Source organism: Ictidomys tridecemlineatus, chromosome 7, assembly GCF_052094955.1.
Source record: "Ictidomys tridecemlineatus isolate mIctTri1 chromosome 7, mIctTri1.hap1, whole genome shotgun sequence".
Classification (NCBI taxonomy): Eukaryota; Metazoa; Chordata; class Mammalia; order Rodentia; family Sciuridae; genus Ictidomys; species Ictidomys tridecemlineatus.
In genome coordinates this window covers 168,342,402-168,364,075 of record NC_135483.1, presented here as the reverse complement: position 1 = coordinate 168,364,075, position 21,674 = coordinate 168,342,402, and positions in this window count along the sequence as shown.

Below are 21,674 nucleotides of genomic sequence, written 5' to 3'. Positions count from 1 at the left end.
TTTTCCATTTTTACAAATGAGCTTATTTGCAAGTCTTCTAACACCCATCGGTTTGGCTGATGGAAGGAATAGACCAGACTTGGCTGTAAGCACAAGCTAGGGTTTGCTCTGGGGTGCTGTTTTGGTTGGCAATGCTATTGGAAAGACTTTGAATTACCCCATTCTCTAGATCCTTCTTCCCTCCTAATTGACTGGCTAACAATGCAGTCACACAGGCATTCACATCTCTTCATCTTTGGCCACTGGGCTAAGCCTCAGCTTCCCATGTCCCCTTGTCCAAATTGTTGAGATACCTTGAGAAAAGCTATAGGAAAATAGCATGTTGCTGAGGCTGCCCTGGGTGGCTTCTCTTTTAGCCCACTCCTCTGTTTTCTAGGCCCTTTCATGAGTCTTGGCAGTGGGTTCTGCTAGGCCTTTAAACACACTAATCCTTTCCTGAAAGCCAAACATTCCACAGTTTGCTTAGAGGTGGCTCCAGTGGTGGGAGAATGTTGGGTGGAATGTGTCGCCTGCTGGCCCCAGCCCTCCTGCAGATGTGTCACTGGCTCACTATAGCAACCACCACCATGTGGTTTTATGCTCCCCCCTCCAAGGGGGAAGGCCAACCTGCAGAGCAGGGTCATCTAAGGGCAGGGCCATCTACAGCTGTGCATGACATTAAGGAACTTCATTTCATGCTCTTGGTACCTGCTCCCTACACAGTAGCCTCTCTTCCTACTATTGTTTTTCCATGGATTTTCCCTTTGGATCTCCAAAAAGCACCCTGTATCTCCTTCTCTTGGCAGCCTCTGCCCAGGGAGCCCATGTAGCTAGCCAGGCCTAAGGTATTGGTGGCTTGAATGAATTTGGTATTTCTCTTAGCTGTTATGTGATATCAATGACAGTGCTACGATTAGGGGATATATTTTCCAAGAGTCTTCACGTTTACTATCTCATATGAGCCTCTCTGAACTTAGGCAACGTGGATTATCACCAGTGTTTTAGAAATGAGGAGGTTATTGCATTTTTTTTTCTAATGGAAAGCTCATAGTCTTTTTCACTTGACTGTCCAGTTCTGAAGTTAACCATAAATGAGCATCCCAAAAGAAAGAAAGTTTACAATGCTTCATGGTCATTGGAAGAGTATCAGATAATAGAGAAAGTTTATCTCTGTTCCCTGCCTTCAAAAAAGATTTTAATTATCTGTAGCTGGCTACTCTTGTTTAGCTGCTTTAAGGAAATAAAACATATTATTTTCATTGGGAAAAATAGGCAAGCAGTCCCAATGATATTACCATTAGAAAGACTAGTAAGTAATATTTATGCTGGTATTTTACTGCATGTCAGGTGCTGTGCTAAACTCTTCACTCAGGTTATGTCATCTCATCCTTACAACCAACAATGCAGAGCATGTGCAAAGGAAAACCAAGACTAAAATGACTCTATCAAGGAATATATGAGAAGCGATTTAAACTTTGCTTAAGAGCACAGAATTTGAAATTAGAATATAGGTTGAATCTCAGCCCACTCACTCACTAGCTCTGTGACGTTGAGCATGTGACTTAACTTCTCGGTGTGGTTATTTTCTCATATGTAAAATGGAATAATAATAGAATTTACCTCCAACATTATTGTGGGAATGAATGGGTTAAAATGTTTATACATGTTAAGTTCTAAAAATTTTTTGCCCCACCCAACAAAAATGTTACATGTGTGTTGCTATGATTACTATGTATAATCACTGCTTATTAGTACAATATGAATGTTGCTTTGATTACACTGTGTGACACCTAACAAGATAAACTTTCTGTGCCTTCATTTCCTAGTTTTTCTATTTACAAAATAACATCACGTACTTAATAGGACTGTTTGGAGTATGAGGGAAATAATCATAAGCTCTTATTAGTTTTCTGGCACATTGTAAATGCTCAATAAATGCCAACTAGTATTGTCTGGGTCCTAAGTTAACAAAGTTGGGGGCTTAAGCAGTTATGAAGAATCTCACTGCACCAGCAAAGCTCTGAGTACCTGTATTTAAGTTGCTGAGTCAGTGAGCTTTAGAGATAGCTGTACTTAAAGTCATTTTTAGAAAAAGTAAACAATACCATTTGTAAAAATTATGTGTGCGTGGAAAGAAATGAAAACAATCTAATAGGATCACTTGTCAATTAAATCAGTCCTACTGCTTCATCTTTGGAGGCAACTCCACCAGCATAGTTAAACTTCTTGGTTAAAAACTTTTTCTTGTAAGAAAAGTGGTCTGCAAAGTTGCTGCTGATTGAGGCATTAAGCAATTTGGAAGGTCCTAGCTTCTGACAGAAGGGTTAGTGTGGCATGGAGAGCAACCCTGGGATTATGAGGACTTGGATACCAAATGAAGGCACAGACCTGCTCCACCGGAAAATGTTGTGTCAGAGAAAGGTAGGCGTGTAGTGCAGAGGGAAATCTAAACACACACAGAGCTCAAAGCTGCTCCTGGGTTCAGAGGATCTGCATGTGCTGAGAAAGGGTGGTGTGGGGGCCACCCACCAGCAGAAGCACTTCCCGGAGCCCTGGGAGCAGGTGTCTGGCGCCTCTCAGATCTGGAGTCAGTTTCTACCTCGGCTGACATTTAGAAGGCATAATGGCAGTGTGACTCTCTGCCAAGGATTGTGTGTATGAGATTTATGCAGCCTGGGCCCACCTACTTGCTCCATGTGGAAATTTGCTCTCCCGCCCACCCAATTAAAAAAATAAGACCTAGAAGATCAGAGGGAGGGATTGGTATTCTATTGTGGTTGGTTTTGGTCACAAAGTTGGTTTTACAGCCAAATTCTGGGTTGCCTGAAACAGAACAAAACAAAAACAGCCTTAATATCAATCTTCACCCTTTCTTTCCTCTGAAGCATCACAAAATTAGAAATCTTCACTGATCACCACCTGCAAAGACACAGTTTGACCTCTGCCTGGCCAGAAATCCAATACTGTGACAGTGTCACCGAAGGAGGGGAGTATGTCATCATTTTTTTGAGATACGGTGTGAACAAATCAAAGTCAGGAGCAGAGACTTGCTCTTCTCTGTTTAGAGCCATGTCAAAGCCTGCTTTCAACATGGTCCACTTCATGCTTGATGGAGTTTGCTCCGAATCCAGACTCTCCAATGAATTGGTAGTCTTGGGCCTCTCAAGACTCCCACGTGGAATTTCATTACTGAAATTCTTCAGGTCATTTCCCAGGGAAGTCATCACCCTAATGACTGTGCTCCTTCTGCAGGGCTGACACAGGGAGCCACCGTCCCACCAGAGGCTGTGAGCAGCACCTTCCATACTCTCCAGCAGTGATAGATCCCTTGGAGAGAGAAGAGGTGGCAATTTTTTTTTTTAATAGAATTTATCCACCTGGAGATATGAGCACCTGCACCCTGGCAGGGTCCTGTGACTGGAACAAAATTCCTATTAACAAAGACTCTCTGGGCCACCATGGGGAGAGCTCAATGTGTCCCTAAGATGTTGATGAGCCCTTCGTTCTTCCCATTTTCTGCTTGTACAAGTTTTGTGGGCCTTTTTACTGCTACAAGGAAAGTCCATGAAAAACACACTGGCGGAATTTTCTTAAAAGATCATTGAATGGCAGTGTGACAAAATAGCCAAACACATGGCAAACTCTCTTGTAGCTTAAGCTTCAGGAAACCTAGAAGTCCCCTTCTTCCAGAGCTTTGCACATTTAAGCCCCATGGCGCCACATGCTTCCTAACGGATGTGGCCAGGGCTGTGCTTTGGGGTGTTTGCCTGCCAGACACATAATTTGTTTAACACTCGTTTTATTGATAGGGTGAAATCTGTAGCTTTTGTGTTAGCACAACCATTAATAAGGTGGGTTCTGAAGGCCTGAGCAAATGGAGCTCAGGCTCCTGTCTGAGACGTGCTAAGTGAGCTGAACTCCAGAAGGCCCCACCTGGCAGGCCTGTGCCCGTTTGTTTTCTTTCTCACATTGGAAAGAGTGACTTGTTGGTGCTGGCGGTTGAATTTTTCAAGCCCATTTAACTCCAAGGGCAACTGTGAGTTTTCAGAGGCAGAACATATCCTGCCAGCACTCATACTTGGGCTTGAGCAGCGACTTCAAATTCTCTTTGATCCAAGGCCCCCTTAGTATCTGCCATCCCTGATTGGGGTGCTGAGTGATCAGTGGGACTGCTGCTGGTCCACATGGAAGACACTATGTGACTGAAGAGGCACCAGGATGGGCTCCCATTGTGACAGGAAGGGCTCCATGATCTAAAAGTCTGTTTCATTTAAAGTGGTTGTACTTAGGAAATGTTTTCTGAATTTTCCAAGTCTTACTGGAGAAAAACTAAAACAAGCAAAGAAAGCTTTGAACAGATCTAAAACTAAAATGTGTTCAAAGCCTCCAGTAAGCAATTTTTGTGCCACTTCTTAAAAAAAAAAAATCATTTGGGGGCTGTGAGTTCCCTGAGAATGAGAGCAATGGCACCCATCCCCACTGGTCTTCACCTTGACATGACAGTGGGTGCCTGGCCTGTTTTCATGATGTGTTCGCAGTACGAGGAATCCCAATTAAAAACCATAACACCATAAAATCCTAAGCATAGGGATCTTTATATGCAATACTTAAGGCCTTTGAACGTCTTGTCTTATTAGCAATCTGTGCAAGGGTACTGAATAAATCTGAGCATACTAAAGCATCATTTTGTCAGTGGGGATCCCTGATCCCTTTTTTGGACCCCTGGAGGCCATATGTGATGAAATTTAGGAATTTTAAGATTCTAGAAATGGAATGAATCTGATTAATAGGTCATCTATTGCTTAATGACCCACCCCCACCCACCACATCTACAGCTCCCCAGCATCAAACATTCGTCGATCTGGTAGTATAAATAGAACAAAGTTTCTAAATAGCCTCATTTCAGTTCAAATCAGTGCCAAATGAGTTATGTAAAACTTGTTCATTGAATCTTTTGGGATTCTGGAATTATGGGTAAGGAATCCTGGATTTATATTCTATGTAGAATCTCTTTCTCTCCAAAAGCAGAATTGTCAAAATTAGAAATGCTTTTCTGGGCTATTTTTGCTGATTTCTACCTATTGAAATATTTTAAAGTACAATTTGAATCAAAAACTCTTTTATACATAAGCACCTCAAGGTGTTAGTGAGTTGACACTTGGGGAGGTTAAATTTTTAGCTGCTTTCTTTCATTGGCAAATAGGTTAAACCAAACTTATTTTCCAATGCAGAACAATACTTCCATCCACAATTCCCTTCCTCATTCATTCATTCATTCATTCATATCAAACATTTATTTAACACTTAGTATGTGTAAAACACCATGCTAGGGTCTGACACAATCTCTGAATGATGTAGAAGTAGTAGTAAATAAAAATGGTACAATGCAGGAACTAAGACCATCAAACATAATACTCCACAAAAAAAAGTCAAACTTAGGAGACAGACACTTTGAATCAAGACAGCTAACAAAATTGACACCAGGGACCTCGTCTGTTGTGTTCTATGCTCCCAGGACATCACAAGAGGAAAGCTGCATGGACCTTCAGCCACAGTCAGGAAGCATGATGAGGAAGCACTGCCCTTCTTGAAACAAGCAGGAGTGAGAGAGACACTTAGATGCTACCTTCATGTGGAAGCCCAGTGCTAGAGAAGGAGTTCATGTCAGAACCTCTTATTGGGATAGAAGGAATTGCCCATCTCTAATACCTGGGAAGCCTTAAGAGGGTTAATCAGATTAGTCAGAGACTCCAAGTTATTGCCTTTAGGAGGAGAAAACCCTCTGAACCCTCATCTAATCTCCACCTATACCATGCTGTCACTTATTTCTATGTCTCTAAAATTCATTGAGAGAGAGGAAGAAGGGCTATTTTCTCTGAGGTTAAAAAAAAAAGGTATGAAATAAAAATTTTAGAGGAAGTAAGTGTATTAGAAAATACAGGGGGAAACACAAGAAAAGGTTCCTGGGGTAAGAAGAAATAAGACTTTGACCTTAAATAGACACTTGGACTAAACTATAAATTAGACATGCTCTGCTCTGTCCATGTTGCAGAAGTCTCCCTGGTTCTTTCAGGAATGCTTGGGTCGCAAACAGTGGTACAAGATGGGTAAGGACCAAGTGGCTAATTCCCAGGCCCTGGGTGCCACCAGGGAGGGAGCAGATGAGGCCAACAGCAGCCTCCTGCGGCTGCCATGTGGCAAGCTGGGCTCCATGAAGAACCCTTTGTCTTTCCTCTCGGTTGCCACTACAGTTGCTCTGTGTTTTATTTTCAATTAAATTTCAACTAATCCCAAACTACAGAAAAACATAGCTGTTGGCACTCCCCTTCCCCTTCAGAAGGCAATACAGTCTGCAGAGAAACCTTTTATTGTACAAGCCCTGCCTTGTACACACCATAAAAGACGCATATGCCACTGGTTTGCCGACAAGTGCTTTCAAAAAGGTGCTTAATGGGCCTCTGGACCCTGGGCTTCCAAGGCGGCCTGTGAATAGTGCCTCTTGTTAGGGTGGTTGCTATAGCGAGCCCTTGTTTTTAATTCAATTGCACAGTAAATAATACTTAATACTCGGTGGGAAACAAATGGTCACTACAAATTGCCTACCCTTCATTTGGTCAAAAAGGGGCATTTATGCTTTGAGGAATGAAGCAGAACACCTGCTTCCTCAACTTATTTGGATTTCAACTTTTTTTTCCCACCTGGCAAGGAGGTTCAGTGGGTTTTAAATACTGGCATCAACGTAAAAATCAGATTTATTAACATTTTTTTAAAACAACATTTTGCACAAACACTTCCCAATTTATTTGGACTGAGCTCTAAATGGCACGCTGGATTTCTACCCATCCACAGACCCTCAGAACTCTACATTCCGCGACATTGAAAAGGCAGGGACATTGGGGGAGAATACTGTAGCACTGAGAAACTAAAAATGTGGTTTGGTAAGCATCCACAGCACATGATAAATACTTGACAGCTTTGGGAATATCTGATTGTTCTGGAAACATGGAAAAATGGGAGTGGGAAGAAAGAAATCAGATGGGGATAGCAAGGGGGCACTTCTCCTGGTAGTACACAACTGGTGTGTATGTTTGTGGTGGGGGGGGGGAGGATTGTCCACTGCAGGGGAATAAAAGAATAAAAGGAGCATAGAGGTTAATAAAATGGGGACGTAGTCCTCTCTCCAGACACGGTGAGGCGAAAATTACTTATCACCTGCTGGAGTGGATGTGAGAACAGGCCAGCGACCGAGTGTGTGGCAGGGAATATTTTGTAATGGATAAGCAACCCACACGAAGCCCTGCAACAGGCTTCCCAGCAGAACAGCATCCTGTGGCTGCTGTCTCCTCATTAGAGGACAACAGCTGTTTCTTACTATAATTAACTCACAGTTCAATAGGCAGCTCCAGTCTCTCACACCTGTACCACACGCAACATAGAAATTACAGAAGCACATGTTGTTTTTTTTTCTTAAATCACCTCCACTTACACACGTTGTTAAGCATCTAATAGAAAACAACCATACCTTCCCTAGTTCCTTTCCTCCTTGGATGCCTTTTTTAAAAGCGAATTGGGAAAGTCTTTGTTTTTATGGGCCCCGGTTCCCATTTCCAATCTCACCTCCATGCTCCACAGCCCCCCTGAATTAAAGAAGGTCTCCAGTGTTGTCAACCAACCCACCATGCATCAGGCTATAAAAATCTTATTTTCAGCCACCTGCAGGATGATGGAGGGGAGAGGAAACTGAACTGAGAAAGGGGTGGAGGGAGAGCTCCAGCTGGCCGCTGAAGATGGTTTCAACAGAATTCTTTGGGGGGGTGGAAGGGTGCAGAATCTCGGGTCATTTCCTGCCAGGTCTGTGCTGCATGGGGGGTGCGGGGGGGAGAATCCATAATCATGCTGTCTCACAGTTCCATTAGCGTCAGAACTCATTAGGAGCCCAATCCACTCGGCAGCACTGGGCACACAAAGGAAAAGACCAGCCAAAGTCTGCAGACTACATAGTAGTTGTTAGAATTGGGGGACAGGCGGGAAGGAGGGATTGTAAAATTCCCGACTGGGTAATTAGAGTCAGCAGGGAAGCAAATAGGCAATAGCAGGCCTCTCATTTCTCTCTTGGCAGTTTTCAAGGATTGGCAGGGGCTGCTTTCTTCCAGGGGTGAGGCGATGCGCCTGTGTCATCATTCACAAAGAAAAATGATGGTCTGTTTGTGCTTGGTTCCTGGGTTAGGCCGAGGAGGTGGATGTGGTTACTGTAGTTATTGGTATCTGGTTAGGACCAGCAGCGGAGGATCCCGTGAGGTGGTAGGCTTGGGTGTTGTTAACCGAACCAGTTTAAATAGTTGACTAGCTGACATCTGATAAGATAATATGGACAAGTTCATGTTCCTATGCATTGGGTGAAGAAGCATGAAAGCTGTGGAGCTGCAAAATATGGAGTGTTATTATCTATACCAACTATCTTGGGCATTACAGTATGTCAGTCTGATTTTCGTCAAGGTCAACTGCAGCAATGAAATTAATGTGATATAGGTGAAGTACATGCAAAAGAGCTCACTCTGGCTGTTGTGTTTGCCTTTCATGTCGGTTTTATAAAATATGAAAACTTATCCACCCAAAAAGGCATTCACTTTTTTTTGTAATTGAAATATAATGTATATGCAATAAAATTCATCTATCCAAAATGTACAACCCAATGAGTTTTGGTAAATACGTGCCTTTATGTAATTACCACTGAAATCATGTTCACAGAATTCCTGTCTATCCCAAAAGTTTTCTTCTGCTCCTTTGCAGTTAACTCTCTTTCCTACCCCGATTCCTAGCCCCTGCCAACCACTGATCTGATTTCAGGATGATTCTTTTGCCTTTTCAAGAATTTTATGTAAATGGAATCATGTAGTGTATAGCCTTTTGAGACTGGGCTCTTTCAGCTAGTATACTGTTTTAAAGGTTTTCTGTGTTATTGCATTCTTCAGTGATTGATTCCTATTGCCTACTGAGTAGTGATCCCTTGCAGGAACATACCAAATTTGTTTATCTACTCACCGGTCAATGGGCATTTGAGCTGCTTCCAGTTTGAGGTTATTGTGAATAAAGTTGCTATGAACTTTTCGATAAAAGTGTTCTTAAAGATGTGTTTTCATTTCTCTTGATGATCTCCTCCTCATCTGTTATCAAACAGGAAAAATAACTAGAATCAACTGATAAAATTGATCAGGCAGCCAATAGAAGGAAAGTGGCCATTAGCCTTGCTACATTGTAGGCGCAAGTATGATTTTGTGTGTTTCAATGTGGCAGTGGAGAAAGAAAGGAGCAATGAAGAAATGAGAGTTGCTGGTGCCATCTCTCACACCGGCTTTCAACAGGGACCTGGGTAGCCTGTCGGTATTCAAGACTGTGTATGACGTGGTCCAGTTTGAAATCATTGAGTTCATCAAAGCAGCAAAACAATAGCACTCCTTCAAGCACTAAACTTGAAAACAAGTTTCCTTTGAATAACTTAGAATCTAAAAAGTCTACAGATCAGAAAACTATTCACAAAATAGCAAATGAAAGTGCAAAAAGTGAGGGGGGGAATAATTAAATCAAAAGGACTTTGTTGAGCTTCATTAAAACAACAGTTCTGAAGACCTCAGTGAACAGACTATTACCCACTGACTAGAAACACCGAGAGGAGGACCAATAGAGCAGTTCAAGTCGGAATGATTGGTGCTTGCATTCTACGGTTAACATGTTGGCTGGCCTGTGTGTCAGATCACAGTGGCACACTGCCCTGCTTGCGGATCCAGACTTGTGAAAAAAACAAATCTTGTTCTTGGGGCTTCATGCTGGAGCAAGGTGACACTCTGAAGCCACAGCTGTGCTGGTGTGCAAGTGGGTGTGCTGAGGAAGAGAATGGAAGATGGTCATCTCCTCTTGCTGCATTTGGCTGTCTTTGGTCATCATAAAAACCTCCTTTTTACCCACAGAAATAATTTCTATCATTCTCCAAAAAAACTAGAAAAGTACTGAAGCAAGAAACCATTTTTAAAAAAGCATCCATTTTTAAGCCAAAGCTTCATTTTCAAGAACACCTGAAACCATAATGATTCTGATGGTGTTGTTTTCCTAGTTCCTTTGTTTAAGGTCTTGAACTTAACTTTGCTATTATATACATTTTGGGATTTCTGGAGACCAGCTTTACCCTGAGGGAAAATAAGGAAACAAATAAGCTTTAAAAAAATTTTTTTTGACCTAACCCTACATCCAAAGGTCACCACTGAAACACATCAGATTGAAAATCTGCAAGGTCTAAAGGCCAAGCTCACAGGAAAATCAGGAAAACTAGAAGCTGTGAAGGACATAGATCTGCTGAATATATTAAGCTTGCATATGTGTGTGTGTGTTTTTTTCTAATCCTCTAAGGTAAATTTATACCAATCCATACAGATGTACTCTTTTCTGTTTATTATTCCCAATTGTGCAATGGAGGTTAATGTCGTGCAAAGGAAAAAAAAAATCCGGGAGTTTGACAGCACTCCCCCTATTTTATTTTAAGGCAAAACAAAGAAAATAAAAAGCTTGCTCTTTGGGCCAGCATTTCTCCCTCTCTAATTCTACCCAGACTGGATCGTCTTAAATCTGATTTGGGATTTGAGCATTATTTGGATTAGCTCATTAGTGGGGCACCGTTCTGACAAGCCACTAATCTGGGGCACTGGTGCATAGCACCATGACAGTATTATGCTGAAAATGAGAAATCTAATGAGATTAGACAGATCCTAGTGCAAATGGTCTAAAGGTGCTTTGTATGGAGATCCGCAAGCTTGGGAATGTAGGAGGCAGGCAGATTGAGGCATCAGAGCAGCGGAGCTAGAACACAAGGCTCAGCACCCACCAGTGACTTCAATCTGGAAGGCAGTGTCGCACCTTTTCTAAGCAGGTTCTGTGGTATATCAAGCAACTGCCCAGATTAAAATGTAATAATAATAAAAGGTAATTACCTTGGGGGTGGAGGGAAACGTGAGCAGAGAGGGAGTTTTATGGTAAAGTTCTGATGGCAATTTCATGTCTCTGCAGTGAAAGCAGAACAAGTCACAGCCTAAGAATTAATTGGCAGCTGGGACCAGCAATCTATTATACTCTGAAGTTACTTGCTGGGTACTGGTTGTCCAAAGAAATCTCCGCTGATGTTTACCCCTGTGTTACAATGGTTTTCTTTCCTCCTTTCACTCACAACTTTAGTTGTTTCTAAGCTAAGAAGAACATGCTGGTTCCCTTTTGCTTAGGTTGAGGCTGATGCTAAAATGCTGGACTCCAACAATGCATGATTTATAATGTCCAGATGTGGTTATGGGGCGGCAGACAACACACAGTGGAAAGGGACTTTGTGCCTCCCCCATCCGTCTCCCTGCTTGTTCACTAGAAGAGGAAAACAAAAGTTTCCATGGCATTTTCTTGCTTGTAAGTGGAAAATCAAGCCATTAACAGAGGCTAGGAGTTGGCCCCATGGGATGAAATTCCTTTTTCATATTGTGCTGGTCTGCCACCTAGTGGTGACTTTTAGGACTCCATGAAAGACCTGGTAGGTGAGAGTTCCCCCAATTCAGTATTCTTCCCTAAAGTCTAGAAAAAAATTCAGTGTCAACCAATTCTATGAACCATCTCAAAGTGAACATGTTTGGCAAAAGCACATGCATTTTCATCATCCGTTCATATCATACCAAATCAACCACCTGACATATATTTTTTTTGCCAGACAATGAATGAGCATTTTGACTAAAACATCAAGAATTATCATTTAAGTATTCATAACTCAACACAAGAAGAACCAGATTCTACTTTCTTGTTTTAGTTTTTCAAAAGTGTACAAGGATTTAGAGGAGAAAGTCATTCAGAAACTAGTGATGATGGATTTTCATGTAGTACCTCACTTTGTTGGAAATATCTTCAAGAGTGGATGAGGAGCCAGTTTCGTTGGCACATGCCTGTAATCCCAGCAACTTGAGAGGTTGAAACAGGAGTATTGCAAGTTCAAGGCCAGCCTAGGCAATTTTGTGAGAACCTTCTCAAAATAATATAATAATAATAATAATAATAGTAATAATAATAATGGTGGGAGAACTGGGGGTGTGGCTCAGTGAGTGGGTAAGCCCTTCTCTGTTCAATCTTTGGTACCAAAAATAAATAAATAAATAATAAAAGTCTGGGATATAGCACAGTGGTAAAGTGCCCCTGGGTCAAATCCCCAGTACTGCTTAAAAAAAGAAAAGATTAGGCTATTAAGGGTTTTGAGGGGTATTAAGGGTATTAGAACAAGCCATTACCATTACCTAAAACATATTTTAAGCCTCACTGCCTGAAAATAAAAGACAAGTCCAAAATACTTGTTGGAGTCTCTGAAAACACTGTTAAGAATCTTTGGGAGACAACTTTGGATACAGGGTTAAGTGTTTCTTTTGAAAGCCAAGCCTGGATATATCTGTAAGTTTCCATGTTCTCTAAACAGAAAGAAGGAGGGGAGGGGAGAAAAACTGAGGAGTGAACTATTCCCAAATTTTGATAAAATAGAGGGAAATGACTTATGATTCATAAGATCATTTTCCTAAACAGAATTGCTTAATAAGAACCTAGGCAGCAAGAGAAAGGCCGGTTTTTAACTTTCCCTTTCAACAAAATCCATTGTAGTTTTGTTTTGTTTTGTTTTTTGCCTTTTCTTCTTGAGACTCATGAAAACCCTTTGTCACTCAATTGTAGCTGAGGAGTAATCTATTATTTCACTTAAACACACACCAAAAGAAGTGCTGTTGATTAATCAAAGTAGAAGAAGCAGACATGCTTTGGAAACAAAAACTCTGTTAGTGCTTCAAAAGGAACACCCATTGGCCATGAGGAGCTCCGTTGCCAGGGAGATGGTTACCAGGCGTGGGTGCTCTTATGGCAGTGGCATTTACAGAGGGGCAGTCCCCTGGAAGCTTGTTTGATACGTCTGGACTAATGTCACGAATAAAGGGTTTTCAAATATTTAATTTTTCCTGTGTGCATTGGCAAGAAGGGACAGTACGGTGTGACTGTTTTTCAAAGGCATGATTAGGAAGGGAGAGAAAACTTGGGAGATGGAGGACATAACCACATAGTCATGCTGAAAATGGGAGATGGGGGGGTGGGAGATGGGGGGTGGGAGAATGTGTGGAAAATGACAGGAGCCCAGAGACAGCACACCCTGGCAGGTCTGAACTAAGCCCTGAGCTGGGTAGCAAGGCTGACCCATGAGGACAAAGAGGACATCAAGATGTGACTCCGTTAACGACATTTTATTAAGGGAAGATCGTGTACCACCTACCAGCCACTCTGCCAGCCCTTTCCCTTCTCCATTGTATTTATTCCACACTCACCAACTTGAGGCCTTATTAGCATTTAGCATGCCAGAATACCAATACGCAGTATCAGAATGGTGAGGCACTTGCCAAACGCTGATGTTATTTAAAAAAAATTTTTTTTGGTCTAATTTCTATTTTGTATCTCCAAACTGATTCTTCCAGGGGCTTTTCTGAGATTGAAAATTTCTGAGACTTATTAAATCTCACTTTTGCCAGGACCAGCTCTTTCTAATGAACCATTTTTGGATGAAGTGTGTGTACATATACAAGCTCAGTCTAATTGCAGACACAGGTCTTGCCTTTATTAGAGCACAGAACCTGGTTGGGAAAAGGCAGTGAGTGCAAAAATAACAATTTTTATCTGGAGAATTGAGGAGTGCAATAGTGAGGGCGGGTGCTGAGGAGGAATCTTAACTAAGCCAGAACTTTGGACAGGGGGTCTGTGTGGATTTCAGATACTTGAAGACAGAACACTTCCTGGTCTGGGGTTGTAAATCAGATAGTGCTGCAGAGATGAGTGAGTTGACATTTGATGAGTGAAAGAAGTCAAGTCTGTCTGTCTATGCTGTCCGGGGAAGGCAGGCAGACCTCAGTGAGGCAATAAAAGGGACTTTATGAAAGTGGTGATTTGGACTAAGAGGCGAACTGGGAGAGTTTGTGTGCATGAAGTAGCAGGCCTGGGATTGGGGGTAAGGAGGTGGCAGAGGGAAAGTGACTGAGAGAGAAGAAAAAGCAGCTGATAATCAATTTAGCTTTCTTCACTACTTTGCCTGAAATCGGTGCAGGTTGGTAAATAATATGCATATTCTGTCATGGAAGTCCCATGCTTCAACCAAGAAAAGAAAAACAAAACCGTAGCATAGTTATATTTTGTTATTTAATGTGTTATTTAATTAAAAATCCCATGTAGGCATGTTGGGGTACCACAAATTGGAAGACAGACATATTTTTGCCAAATCCAGTAGAAAGCAAATGCCATTTAAGGCAGCAAGAGCCCTGCATTCTCAGCGTTCAGACAGCAGGAGCTACAGTGTCTGCAGGGTGTGGGGTCTGGGTGGGGGGTGCTTTGCAGCAGCTGCAAGGCTCCAGCTGTGGCAGGCACACGTGGAAGCACTAGGTCATAAAGCCCCCGTTAGGAAAAGGTGAAGCACTGAATTATTTTTATAGCCTGAAAATGACATATCTCATTCATTCAGTGAGTTATTTACCCTCTAGATTGAGTACATGGACTTATGAGTCATACAAACAAGTCTATTTCTTTATCTTTGCAGACAGGAGGAGGGTAGCAGGCTGTGCCACATGAAGGGAGGGAGGAGCAGGGGAGGGACAGGCTGATGAGTGTTTCAAGGCCTCATTGAGAGGGTCTGATGATACTAGGGCCTGTTGCCCTCAGTTCAGTCTTATCCCACATGAAGGTTTGGAAGCCAGATGTACTTTGTCTCTGGAATAAAACTCCTCAATCACTAAAAATCCTGAATGAGGGTAGCAGGAAAGGCACATATCAAAAGAGAAGATTTGCTCTCCTGCAATTTGATCATTCCACCATTCTGGGAAGATGAGAGGGGAGGGCAGAGACTGTCCACAGGCACTGAAATCACTTCTGTGCTTTTTTTTCAAATCACACCAAATTGGACAAGGAATTTACTGACACCATGTGAAGCCTGCCTCACTGGTAATTATCTGCTGGCACATCTGGCTTTATCAAATTGCCATCTAAGAGGGAAAAGGTAACAGCCTGTGTGCAAATAACTTCCCTGCTCTGTTTGTTAGTTTAAAAAAAAAAAATCAAACCTCTCTGCCTTTAGTCCCATTTAAATAAAAACATTCACTAACCTCCAACAAGTATAATACATTTTCCCAGCTGACTGATGCTTTTCCATTTATTTTATAATGTAGTTTCTCCTCAGCAAGGGATTGTTCTCCAGAATGTCAAGGAGGAAATATTTCCCAAATCGTGTGCTGTGATTGGCTGGTTCGGGTCTAATCAGATAGTACAGATAGGGAGATGGGAGGTAGAGGAGGAAGAGAGCAGTGATTTGTCACACTCGTGCTCCAGTGGTGGATAAAGAGGTGTTTGTAATTCCAGCCCGCCCGATCTCTAGGCCAAATTTTCCCTTTCTCTCCCATTCTCTCTCGGCCCTCCCTCCTTCTTCCTCCATCACACACACACACACACACACACACACACACACACACACACCCCTTACCTCTTCTGATCTATCACTGACAGAATAGTTATTAAACAAAATCTCAGCCCAGGGAATTAATAATCTCAAAGATTCATTTCCTTATCAAATCTGTGGCCTGAAGGAAGAGTACTTTGCATCTGCAGAAAGTCCAAATTATATTAATCACCTTAGGGGAAGAGGAGGGGCTGGTGATTTTTAATACTTGTCAAATGAGGAGAGGGAGAGAGAGATTTCAGGAACTGTTTGTAAACACAAAGAGGTCACAGAACTGGCTTCTTCGGCAAGGTTCACGGTCTCATGGGCCCAACAAGGTTTTGGTGGGAGAACAGGGTGTGAGATGGGGGGACAAGGATGGTGATGGCACTGGCCGGTGTGGGCCAGCCACAGATTGACAGGGAAGTGTCATCAGCGGATCTTTGAATCTGAGAGTTGGATAGTTCTCCTGCCTTCAGAGTCAGCCAGTGAGGAGGGCTGAGAGCTGCTGGGAGGTCAAGAGAGTCAGGGAAGACAAGAGCCACAGATGTGAGCGACAGGATGTTTAACCACATCACAAGGTGTGGAACGCTTATAGCTCAGCTCTGTGCTTGCACTCATTTTGGCAGGAGCTGTCATTCCCCGGCACGCAATTACACATGAAGGATATGAAGTTTGGGCAGGAAATAACCTCTCTTTGTTCCTCTTGACCTTATTCACTGGGACACTTGTGACTTGTCACTCCTGTGATACAGGAGGAAAGAGAAGTCAAGAGGCTCACGAGAGAACTAAAATCGATGCATCTCGGTAAGAAATGCAGGGCAGGCTGCTCCGTAGTGATCAGCATCGCAAACTTAAATTGTCAATTTGAGCAAAGCTGTGATCATCATCATAGACAAAGGGTATCTTCATCGAGTGTCTGCATTTCCTATTCTGAACGTCTGATTATTGTGTGAAATGTGCTGCCCGAGAAGTTTTCTTCCTGGTGGCTGAGTTGCAATTACAAATCAGAGCCACTTGTTCATTGCTACTCCCATTATTATCATGTGGAGCGTCGGTGGGTGGCACTCAGGTTGTTGTCTGAGAGGCTGTGCCGGCTGCAAGGATGGGGGAACCGATGCCCCAGGGACAATTCATTACCACGGGAAGATGGGAGCTATGATAAATACCACAGTCTGTCCTTTGATAGATACTTCTGGGAACACTTCTTTACACTTCCCAAAGTTCCAGCCAAATGGAGCCCCTTTGGCCTGCAGCAGCAACCTTGAGAATGTCCCTGGATATTGGCTTTTTCTTCTTCCCTGTCCCACATGCCTCCACACCCTTGCTCTTTCTTCTTATGATCATCTCCCAAATAAGCCACCTTCACCCAGGTCCTTGTTGGAGTTCTGCTTACAAGGGAAGTTGACCTCAGACAGCAGCTGTGGTCCATGCAGGGCACCCATACATGTGACAGAATTCTCCACTAATGCTTCCTTTCTCAAAACTAAGACCCAACTGCCAGAGCTGAGTGGTATTTAGTACCCTCCATTCCTGGCATGGGGAGCAGGAGGAGGCCAGCCCTGAAGGTGGCCCAGTAGCTTGCCAACATCAGGAGCATCTCAAAGTCTGCAAATGCTGCTTCAGGTGTCATGGATGAAATCATTTAGTCATGGATTCATCAAGTATATATTGAAAATATTGCTGAATCCATCTTTATCTTGACCTTTAAATGTTCCTTCCCTTTGTCTTATAATGAGTGCATAATTTAAAAATAACAGTGTGCATATGTGGGATGGCTTTCTCCATCATCTTACTCATGGGACCTGTGAATGAAGAACCTGGAGATCCCACAGCAGTGTCTAAGGAAGGTTTGCTTGTGTTCAGATTCAGCCTCATCAGATACAAGCTGGGTGTTTGGGGCAATTTACTCAGTCTTGCTGTGTCTCTGTATGCTGACCTCTTAGCTAAGAAGGATAATAGTAATTGCTTCAAAGGGTTATTGTGGGCAATAATTTAGATAAAACCTATAAAGCATGTAGGATAGCACGTGGTACATTGTAAGCACTCAAAGTTAATGGTGACTATTGATGCTATTAGAAGTTTGTGAAACCACCTCTCTTAGCTTTCTTTCTGGTTCTATGAGCTCAGAAGTTGGTTCTTTTGAACTTTCCTGGAAAACAATAATTTCCTGGAAAATAATAACAATTCTAATACTTGTTTAATATTTCTTTGTCTTGTTTTATTAGTAGCCCTGATGTTAACCTTACACTATGAAACAGCAGCAGTGTTAAAAGGTTGCCTGGTTTCTTCCTCCAGGAGAGATGCTTCTACTGTGTCACTGTTAAGTATGATACTTGCTATAGAGCTAGGAAATTAGCAAGCTACAGAAGATGACTACTATTTTTAGGTTGCTTAAAAGGTTTTATTTTATGTTGCAGAAGGAAAGTATCCACACCCAATAATTGAAATAAAAAGCTGAATCCATTACTTAAAAAAGAAGAAGTACACTGACTAGCCACTCTCTCTGAGCAAAGCAGCCTGCTAATCTTAGGAACTGGAGTCAGCAGTTGCTGTGGGATTATGCTGGTTACTAAGGCAATAACCGGTTATTACCAAACGTAAAAGTATGTTTGGTGGGAGGCAAGTATTATTGATTGGCTAGGATTCAGAACTCCGTGGCTAATAGGTTGACCCTCAAAAGTATGGGACTGTCACTATTTCGTTGGTATTCAGATGGGGGCTTAATGAAATGAGTAGCCATTGATTAAACTGTAGTGAGTTGTCATTGATTGACCAAACAGTGGGTAGGACATTGTGTCTGGAAAATATGAAAACAGCAACAACAAAAGCTGAACAAGCAGCTGTCACACAGCAGTTATCTTTAGAGAGACCTAGATAAACACTAATAAGACGGCACACATGGGGACATTCCTGGGCCTAGGAAGTGGGTTTGAGGTTGAAGTCCAGTGAAACAGACTATGCTATCTGGAGAATATGACAATAACAAAACCTGGTTGTCCTGTTTGACCTCGTAAGCCATTGTCACAATCAATGGTAATACAGCCCAGCAGAAACAAGAGGCAACTACTTGGATATCTAATCAGATGAGCACACAGGAAAGAAAAGCTTTAGCAGGTAGTAGACCCTTGTTTGAATTTCAAGCTCCAAGAATTGGGGAACAGTTATCAAGTAGTCTAGGGTTTAAATTCTAGAAGGTCTGGGGTACCGCACTGATTTACACATGGCAAGAACCAGGTCTACCCTCACAAGACACACACCTGGTGAGCAGAACAGGGCCCCACCATGATCTCAGGAACACAGAAACCATTTACTAAGGCTAAAGCACAAGGATAGACCAGACCTGATGCCCAGAGTTCTCTTAGCATTTAAACCAGAATTCCTGAACAAGGACTGGCACAGGTAGTCCTGCCTCTATTGCCAACAAACAATTCACATAGATGGTCCAACTGCAAAGCCCTTAATGAAGGGACTATTTGCATAGGTGTACACAGAATCCAGAGAGGAGGGGTAAGGCACACCTAGGGTTTAAGGGAATAGTAGGTTAGGAACAAGAAAAGCAGGAGCCAGGGTGGAGGATATGTATTCATAATTACAAAGGGACTCAGCTACTCCAAGAGATGGTGTGAATCTGAGAGGGACTCCCTGACCTCTGCTCCCACTGTGACCTCTGCTGGGGCCAATTGGCAGGCCAGCCTGGGTGATGCATCTGCAAGGGGGGTCAGTGTGCTGGGGGATGAATGAGTGCGGTGGCTCAGGGAATATAACCACCATGCTTCCTACGTCGGGAGGAGATTTCCAGGTACTGCAAATCACTGGTGTCTCTGAAAGGCTTTTTGGGATTTAGGGCCATGGCAAAGAGTCTCAGTGAAGAACCTGTCGTTCCTGGTTCTGTTTGTACTTTTGTGTTGGGCTGTGGGCGGAGCCTTCTTCCTGGAGCTTCTGTAACAAGGAGGAATGGTAGGGAGTCCAAACCACAAAAGGGCTCCGTGTGTGTGTGTGTGTGTGTGTGTGTGTGTGTGTGTGTGTGTGTGTGTTTTCTTTTCCCACTGTGTCAAGTGATGATACTTGTGGGAGGCAAGAAAGGGAACAAACTGGCTACATGTTGTGGTATAGATGCTGAGCAGAGATCCTCAGCTCATATGAGTCGACTGCAGTCTCATTAAGAGACAGGGCAAATGCAGGAGTTTGCCCTTTTATGCATAACCAGCTCAGGTCCCTGCCTCCGACGATAGCCAGGGGTTTGTGAGTTAATGGTGTGTGACGCAGAAAAGGAGCTGTGAAGGGAGCAAATCTCTCTTTAAAGTGAACATTTTATAGAAATCCCATTTTCTCTGGGGCTCAAAGCCAGACCGACTTAGTGGATTAAGCTCTGGGGTTTCACTACTGGGATGGATTTCAGGTCAACGCCAGCCTACAAATCTGTGTGGGGGATGGGGAGACCCAAAATGAGACTAACTGGTGATTTCTGGAGTATTACCTCAAGACATCCTGAGGCTGCGTCACAGAACCATGATGAATTAACTTGGGAGGCGGCGAGGAACCGACAAGGGGACTGTGCTGTCAGAATAATGCTGGCATTCACTGCCATATCTGTTGCATTTTTAACCTGGGGCAATTGCCCTGTGCCAGCTCGGAGGAGGGTGGCCCTATTTTCTTTGTGCCAGTCAAATGTATTTTTTTGTCACTTCCAGCAAACTTACATAATTGTTTCTGTCACCTCAGGATGATTTTTTTCCCTCCAAGTCACTTCAAATGTAGCAAGAAGCAGGTGCTTCTTGCCCTCCCTGCACCCGTTTTCAAGCACCCCCAGCCTCCAACACAACCAGCTGCCACAGTCCATATGTACATACATTTTCACTTCCTATGTGCAAGTACATTATGGAGACTGCCTGGGGTGTCTCAACATCAGGGGGATCCAAGTGAAGACTGTTCAATAGTCCTGGCATGATTAAAATGGCATCCTGGCATGGGGTGGGGTGAGGGTGTGTGGGGGGTGACACACTTCTTTTGTTCACTCTCTCCCTTCTCAGCTAAGAGGCTGTTTCTGGATCTGATGGTGGAGAAATGGTATTGGGAACTGCAATTACTAGATCAAAGGTGTAATGAGTGTTAGGAAGCCTTTGAGCTGTCTCTTTAATGGTGCTCCTATTTTCCGTCTGGGATCCACACCACCTCTAACCTCATGGCAGATGTAGATATTAGAGAAAAGTCTCCAGTTTATTCTGATATGGTCAGGGAAGTGCTGGGATTGCAGAGGCCTTTTAAAGTTATTATTTTTGTGGGTGTTTGTGGTGAAGATACTGGGCAATTTTTCCCCCCACAATTCCTTCTCTTGAGCTCAGCAGCTCTGTGGATATGACTGGAATAGTAGCTCATAGATAGAAAAAGTGCATGCTCTCTGTTCTCTGTGCTGCACTTCAACTGTACTGTGTCTGAGCTTGAATAAAATGCTTCATATCCTATCACGTGAGTAGCAAGGGCTGGTGAGAATTGTTTAATGCTCTTTCAGTGCCTGGAGAAAGGAAGCTAAGTGATTTTTCTACAGGGTCTGGATTTCTACCTCTTGTAGATATTATGATTATTCCCACAATAATATGCTTATTTATTCCATCAACAAATATTGATTGAATGCTGGGCTAGAGTTGAAATAGAAAGACCAGTTGGGAGGCTATTACATTATCCCAAGAAAAAAATAATGGTGGCTTAGGTTAGGACAGTGGTAGTGAAGGCAGGAAAGATAGCATGCATTTAAAAGATACACTTTGGAGGTAGAGTTGACAAGAGGAGCTGTATGCCAGGCACGGGGCTTGGCCCTGAGGCCACAGTAGTAAATAATGCAAGTGAGATTCCTGTTCTCTCTCTCTTGGAGGTTATATAGCAATGAAAGAGGCTGACAATAAATAAGCACATGCATTTAAAAATATAGATTTTAATCATCTCTAGAATTTTTTAAAAAAAGTAATGTAGTAGAGAATAATTGGGGGAAAGTGGGCCATTACTTAAATTCAGTGATCATGTATGATTTCCCATGAGGATGGGATTTGAAGGTTGAGAAGGAGCCAGGTAGGCAAGGAACTAGGGAAGCCAAGTCCAAGTGGATGCATAAGCCTGTGTGCTGGTGGCAAGGCAGAAAGAGATGGACTCATCCCAGAGATTGCCAGCAGCCTGGTGTGCC